Here is a 7,072-nt window from a genome sequence, read left to right on the forward strand (position 1 = left end):
GTGTTGGGTTTGAAGTGAACTGCTATTCCTGCTTGTGTGAAGAGAGGTGAGGCATAAGGTCTTATCGTTTGCATCATTACCCTCCTGGCCATAAAGTGTTGTTGTACACAATGAGTTCGCATCTCTGTGTAGATTAGAACAGCAGTTTACATTCAATCTGAGCAATAACCAAGAGGCATTACAATGACAAACAACATCTAAACTGCAGAGGCCGCAACTCTACAATATCCCACTCTGCCATCAAAACAACTGAACTAACTCATAATATATGACACACTCCAACGCCTTAAGTAAATGGCTGTTAAACATACACTGCGTTTACATTTTGAGAACATTGTTTCTCGCTGCCATCAAGGCTGTACGGTAGTTAGCTGTACACTGGAGTGTGTAGTAGGCATATTTGGAATTCAATCATTAAGTGTGCTGAGCGCTGTTTGACTAGTGGCGTGGACAAAGACACTATAGATTGGGGAGTTGATAAAGACACTACAATCTCTCTCTCTCTCTCCCTCCCTCTCTCTCTCTCTCTCTCTCTCTCTCTCTCTCTCTCTCTCTCTCTCTCTCTCTCTCTCTCTCTCTCTCTCTCTCTCTCTCTCTCTCTCTCTCTCTCTCTCTCTCTCTCTCTCTCTCTCTCTTCTTCCCAGATAGCAGGCCTACACAGTCTCTCACAAATTGCATCCCCCTCACATTTTCTTTCCCTCCCTCTCTCTCTCTCTCTCTCCCCCTCTCTCTCTCTCTCTCTCTCTCTCTCTCTCTCTCTCTCTCTCTCTCTCTCTCTCTCTCTCTCTCTCTCTCTCTCTTCCCAGATAGCAGGCCTACACAGTCTCTCACACATTGCATCCCCCCCTCACATTTTCTTTCCCTCCCTCTCTCTTTCCCCCTTTTCTGTACGTTCCACTGTTACCATGTTGCAGACACTTTCTCTAGCATATTCCTTTCTCTGTGAGACAAGATTGGGGACTGTGTGTTGATAGTCAGTGCTCTCAGTCCCTGTGTCAAAACTGACGGACAGATTGTGGTCTGGTTCTGTGTACAGTGTAAACACAGAGTAACGTCCTGTCCTCTTTTCGCTCAATGGGGGATGGGGGCAGTCTACTATGTAAGGCCATTAGGTCACAGAGGAGAAAATATGCACACTACTGTACAATATAGCACATTCAGCAGCACCACTTTCATTGTCCACATATCCCCCTTATCATCTTCCTGTTTCAGGCCTGATATACAACGTAAATATATTATACACACTCTTTACACACAATATATATACAGTTGAAGTTTACATACACCTTAGCCAAATACATTTAAACTCAGTTTTTCACAATTCCTGACATTTAATCCAAATGAAAATTCCCTGTTTTAGGTCAGTTAGGAACAACACTTGAAATGTCAGAATAATAGAGAGAGAAGGATTTATTTCAGCTTTTATTTCAGCGTTTATTTCTTTCATCACATTCCCAGTGGGTCAGAAGTTTACATACACTCAATTAGTATTTGGTAGCATTTCCTTTAAATTGTTTGTCTTGGGTCAAACGTTTCAGGTAGCCTTCCACAAGCTTCCCACAATAAGTTGGGTGGATTTTGTTCCAATCCTCCGGACAGAGCTGGTGTAACTCAGTCAGGTTTGTAGGCCTCCTTGCTCATTTTTCCACAACTTTGGAAGTATGCTTGGGGTCATTGTCCATTTGAAAGACCCATTTGTTACCAAACTTTAACTTCCTGACTGATGTTTTGAGATGTTGCTTCACTATATCCACCTAATTGTCCTCCCTCATGAAGCCATCTATTTTGTGAAGTGCACCAGTCCCTCCTGCAGCAACGCACCCCCACAACATGATGCTGCCACCCCCGTGCTTCACGGTTGGGATGGTGTTCGCCGGCTTGCAAGCCTCCCCCTTTTTCCTCCAAACATAACGATGGTCATTATGGCCAAACAGTTCTATTTTTGTTACATCAGACCAGAGGACAAAAAGTATGATGTTTGTCCCCATGTGCAGTTGCAAACCGTATTTTACAAGCAGTTTAAAGGCACAGTCAACTTAGTGTATGTAAACTTCTGACCCACTGGAAGTGAAATAAAATGTCTGTAAACAATTGTTGGAAATATTACTTGTGTCATGCACAAAGTAGATGTCCTAACCGTCTTGCCAAAATTATAGTTTGTTAACAAGAGATTTGTGGAGATGTTGAATAATAACTCCAACCTAAGTGCATGTTAACTTCCGACTTCAACTATAACCACCTCACAGCTTTATAAACACATAACTCACTGTCTATTTTTATAGAATTCACCAGGACCAGTATCTCGCTGGATATCTACAGTATACACAGTAAATAAATATGAGCTCTGGGTTTCTCCTTGTCTATAAATAAATGCAAATCCTGGTTAAACACTGACTCACCAGTAGGTCCCTGTGTTTTGGTCACAGAAGCTGTATTTAAAGGAGAAGTTCAATATTTTACAACTTGATGTTAGATGTTTCTTACGCTGAAAGGAGTCTCTGGGCCAGGGGAACCTTAATCCATGACTCAGTTCTCTTTAAACATCCATAACAAACTACAGCTAACTTATATATTTATGGAAGTGATGTTGGCATGTGAGCATGTAAAAAAAATTATGTCAAAATATCCTGAAATGTTACCTAAATGTGATCTGGCCATTTCAATGCAATGCTAACATGCCCCCGTCACTCCCATTGAAGTCAGAGAGCACTATTGCCTTGAGCAAATTAAATTGGCTAGGTTTCCAATATGCTAAACCACACACACTGATAGTATAGGAGCCAGAACTGACAATACATAATCCTTCCTTCCTTCCTTCCTTCCTTCCTTCCTTCCTTCCTTCCTTCCTTCCTTCCTTCCTTCCTTCCTTCCTTCCTTCCTTCCTTCCTTCCTTCCTTCCTTCCTTCCTTCCTTCCTTCCTTCCTTCCTTCCTTCCTTCCTTCCTTCCTTCCTTCCTTCCTTCCTTCCTTCCTTCCTTCCTTCCTTCCTTCCTTCCTTCCTTCCTTCCTTCTGTCTTTCTCTCCCTCCCACACTCTCCCTCCCACACTCTCCCTCCCTCCTTCTGTCCCTCCCACACTCTCCCTCCCTCCTTCTCTCCCTCCCACACTCTCCCTCCCTCCTTCTCTCCCTCCCACACTCTCCCTCCCTCCTTCTCTCCCTCCCACACTCTCCCTCCCTCCTTCTCTCCCTCCCTCCTTCTCTCCCTCCCTCCTTCTCTCCCTCCCTCCTTCTATCCCTCCCACACTCTCCCTCCCTCCTTCTCTCCCTCCCACACTCTCCCTCCCTCCTTCTCTCCCTCCCACACTCTCCCTCCCTCCTTCTCTCCCTCCCACACTCTCCCTCCCTCCTTCTCTCCCTCCCACACTCTCCCTCCCTCCTTCTCTCCCTCCCTCCTTCTCTCCCTCCCACACTCCCCCTCCCTCCTTCTCTCCCTCCCACACTCTCCCTCCCACACTCTCCCTCCCACACTCTCCCTCCCTCCTTCTCTCCCTCCCACACTCTCCCTCCCTCCTTCTCTCCCTCCCACACTCTCCCTCCCTCCTTCTCTCCCTCCCTCCTTCTCTCCCTCCCACACTCTCCCTCCCGCCTTCTGTCTCCCTCCCTATTTATTTCTTCCATTCTTTCGTTCTTTTCTCCCTTCACTCCATTCATCCACCCAGTGTGATGGATCAGAGATACTGCTAATTAACTAGAGTTAATAGTGTCTTTGTGCTCTGGCTCTTACTAGTCTGTAGGGTCTGTATCAACTCCCCAGTAGAGAGGAGTCTGTAGGGTCTGTATCAACTCCACAGTAGAGAGGATTCTGTAGGGTCTGTATCAACTCCACAGTAGAGAGGAGTCTGTAGGGTCTGTATCAACTCCACAGTAGAGAAGAGTCTGTAGGGTCTATATCAACTCCACAGTAGAGAGGAGTCTGTAGGGTCTGTATCAACTCCCCAGTAGAGAGGAGTCTGTAGGGTCTGTATCAACTCCACAGTAGAGAGGAGTCTGTAGGGTCTGTATCAACTCCACAGTAGAGAAGAGTCTGTAGGGTCTATATCAACTCCACAGTAGAGAGGAGTCTGTAGGGTCTGTATCAACTCCACAGTAGAGAGGAGTCTGTAGGGTCTGTATCAACTCCCCAGTAGAGAGGAGTCTGTAGGGTCTGTATCAACTCCACAGTAGAGAGGAGTCTGTAGGGTCTGTATCAACTCCCCAGTAGAGAAGAGTCTGTCGGGTCTATATCAACTCCACAGTAGAGAAGAGTCTGTAGTGTCTATATCAACTCCACAGTAGAGAAGAGTCTGTAGTGTCTATATCAACTCCACAGTAGAGAAGAGTCTGTCGGGTCTATATCAACTCCACAGTAGAGAAGAGTCTGTCGGGTCTATATCAACTCCACAGTAGAGAAGAGTCTGTCGGGTCTATATCAACTCCACAGTAGAGAAGAGTCTGTAGGGTCTGTATCAACTCCACAGTAGAGAAGAGTCTGTCGGGTCTATATCAACTCCACAGTAGAGAGGAGTCTGTAGGGTCTATATCAACTCCACAGTAGAGAGGAGTCTGTAGGGTCTATATCAACTCCACAGTAGAGAAGAGTCTGTAGGGTCTATATCAACTCCACAGTAGAGAAGAGTCTGTAGTGTATATATCAACTCCACAGTAGAGAAGAGTCTGTAGTGTATATATCAACTCCACAGTAGAGAGGACTCTGTACAAACTCCACATCTCCTTCCCTTCAGATGGTAGATATAAAAAATAAATTTCACTGTACAGAGCAGAACAGAGCCGGACAGTGCAGAACAGAACAGAGCAGAACAGAGCCGGACAGAACAGAGCAGAACAGAGCCGGACAGAGCAGAACAGAACAGAGCAGAACAGAGCCGGACAGTGCAGAACAGAACAGAGCAGAACAGAGCCGGACAGAGCAGAACAGAACAGAGCAGAACAGAGCCGGACAGAGCAGAACAGAACAGAGCAGAACAGAGCCGGACAGTGCAGAACAGAACAGAGCATAACAGAACAGAGCATAACAGTGCAGAACAGAACAGAGCATAACAGAACAGAGCAGAACAGAGCAGAAAAAAACAGAGCATAACAGAGCATAACAGAGCAGAACAGAGCAGAACAAAACAGAGCATAACAGACCATAACAGAGCAGAACAGAACAGACCATAACAGAGCAGAACAGAACAGAACAGAACAGAACACAGCATAACAGAGCATAACAGAGCAGAACAGAACAAAGCATAACAAAGCATAACAGAGCAGAACAGAACAAAGCATAACAGAAGAAAGCAGAACAGAGCATAACAGAAGAAAGCAGAACAGAGCATAACAGTGCAGAACAGAACAGAACAGAGCATAACAGAAGAAAGCAGAACAGAGCATAACAGAGCAGAACAGAACAGAGCATAACAGAGCAGAACAGAACAGAGCGTAACAGAAGAAAGCAGAACAGAGCAGAACAGAGCATAACAGAAGAAAGCAGAACAGAGCAGAACACAACAGAGCCTAACAGAGCAGAACAGAACAGAGCAGAAGAGAACAGAGCATAACAGAAGAAAGCAGAACAGAGCATAACAGAAGAAAGCAGAACAGAGCATAACAGAGCAGAACAGAACAGAGCATAACAGAACAGAACAAAACAGAGCATAACAGAAGAAAGCAGAACAGAGCATAACAGAACAGAGCATAACAGAAGAAAGCAGAACAGAGCATAACAGAGCAGAACAGAACAGAGCATAACATAACAGAACAGAGCATAACAGAGCAGAACAGAACAGAGCATAACATAACAGAACAGAGAATAACAGAACAGAACAGAGCATAACAGAGCAGAGCAGAGCATAACAGAGCAGAACAGAACAGAGCATAACAGAAGAAAGCAGAACAGAGCATAACAGAAGAAAGCAGAACAGAGCATAACAGAGCAGAACAGAACAGAGCATAACATAACAGAACAGAGCATAACAGAGCAGAACAGAACAGAGCATAACATAACAGAACAGAGCATAACAGAACAGAACAGAGCATAACAGAGCAGAGCAGAGCATAACAGAGCAGAACAGAACAGAGCAGAACAGAAGAAAGCAGAACAGAGCAGAACAGAGCATAACAAAAGAAAGCAGAACAGAGCAGAACAGAGCATAACAGAACAGAGCATAACAGAGCATAACAGAACAGAGCAGAACAGAACAGAGCATAACAGAAGAAAGCAGAATAGAGCATAACAGAGCAGAACATAACAGAGCATAACAGAACAGAGCATAACAGTGCAGAACAGAACAGAGCATAACAGAAGAAAGCAGAACAGAGCATAACAGAGCATAACAGAAGAAAGCAGAACAGAGCAGAACAGAGCATAACAGAAGAAAGCAGAACAGAGCAGAACAGAAGAAAGCAGAACAGAGCAGAACAGAACAGAGCAGAACAGAGCAGAACAGAACAGAGCAGAACAGAGCAGAACAGAACAGAGCAGAACAGAGCAGAACAGAACAGAGCATAACATAACAGAACAGAGCATAACAGAGCAGAACAGAACAGAGCATAACAGAACAGAGCATAACAGAACAGAACAGAACAGAGCATAACAGAGCAGAGCAGAGCATAACAGAGCAGAACAGAACAGAGCAGAACAGAAGAAAGCAGAACAGAGCAGAACAGAGCATAACAAAAGAAAGCAGAACAGAGCAGAACAGAGCAGAACAGAACAGAGCAGAACAGAGCAGAACAGAGCATAACAGAACAGAGCATAACAGAACAGAGCATAACAGAGCAGAACAGAACAGAGCATAACAGAAGAAAGCAGAATAGAACATAACAGAGCAGAACATAACAGAGCATAACAGAACAGAGCATAACAGTGCAGAACAGAACAGAGCATAACAGAAGAAAGCAGAACAGAGCATAACAGAGCATAACAGAAGAAAGCAGAACAGAGCAGAACAGAGCATAACAGAAGAAAGCAGAACAGAGCAGAACAGAAGAAAGCATAACAGAGCAGAACAGAACAGAGCAGAACAGAGCAGAACAGAACAGAGCAGAACAGAGCAGAACAGAACAGAGCAGAACAGAGCAGAACAGAACAGAG

This window comes from Oncorhynchus keta, chromosome 30, assembly GCF_023373465.1.
Source record: "Oncorhynchus keta strain PuntledgeMale-10-30-2019 chromosome 30, Oket_V2, whole genome shotgun sequence".
In the NCBI taxonomy this organism is placed as follows: domain Eukaryota; kingdom Metazoa; phylum Chordata; class Actinopteri; order Salmoniformes; family Salmonidae; genus Oncorhynchus; species Oncorhynchus keta.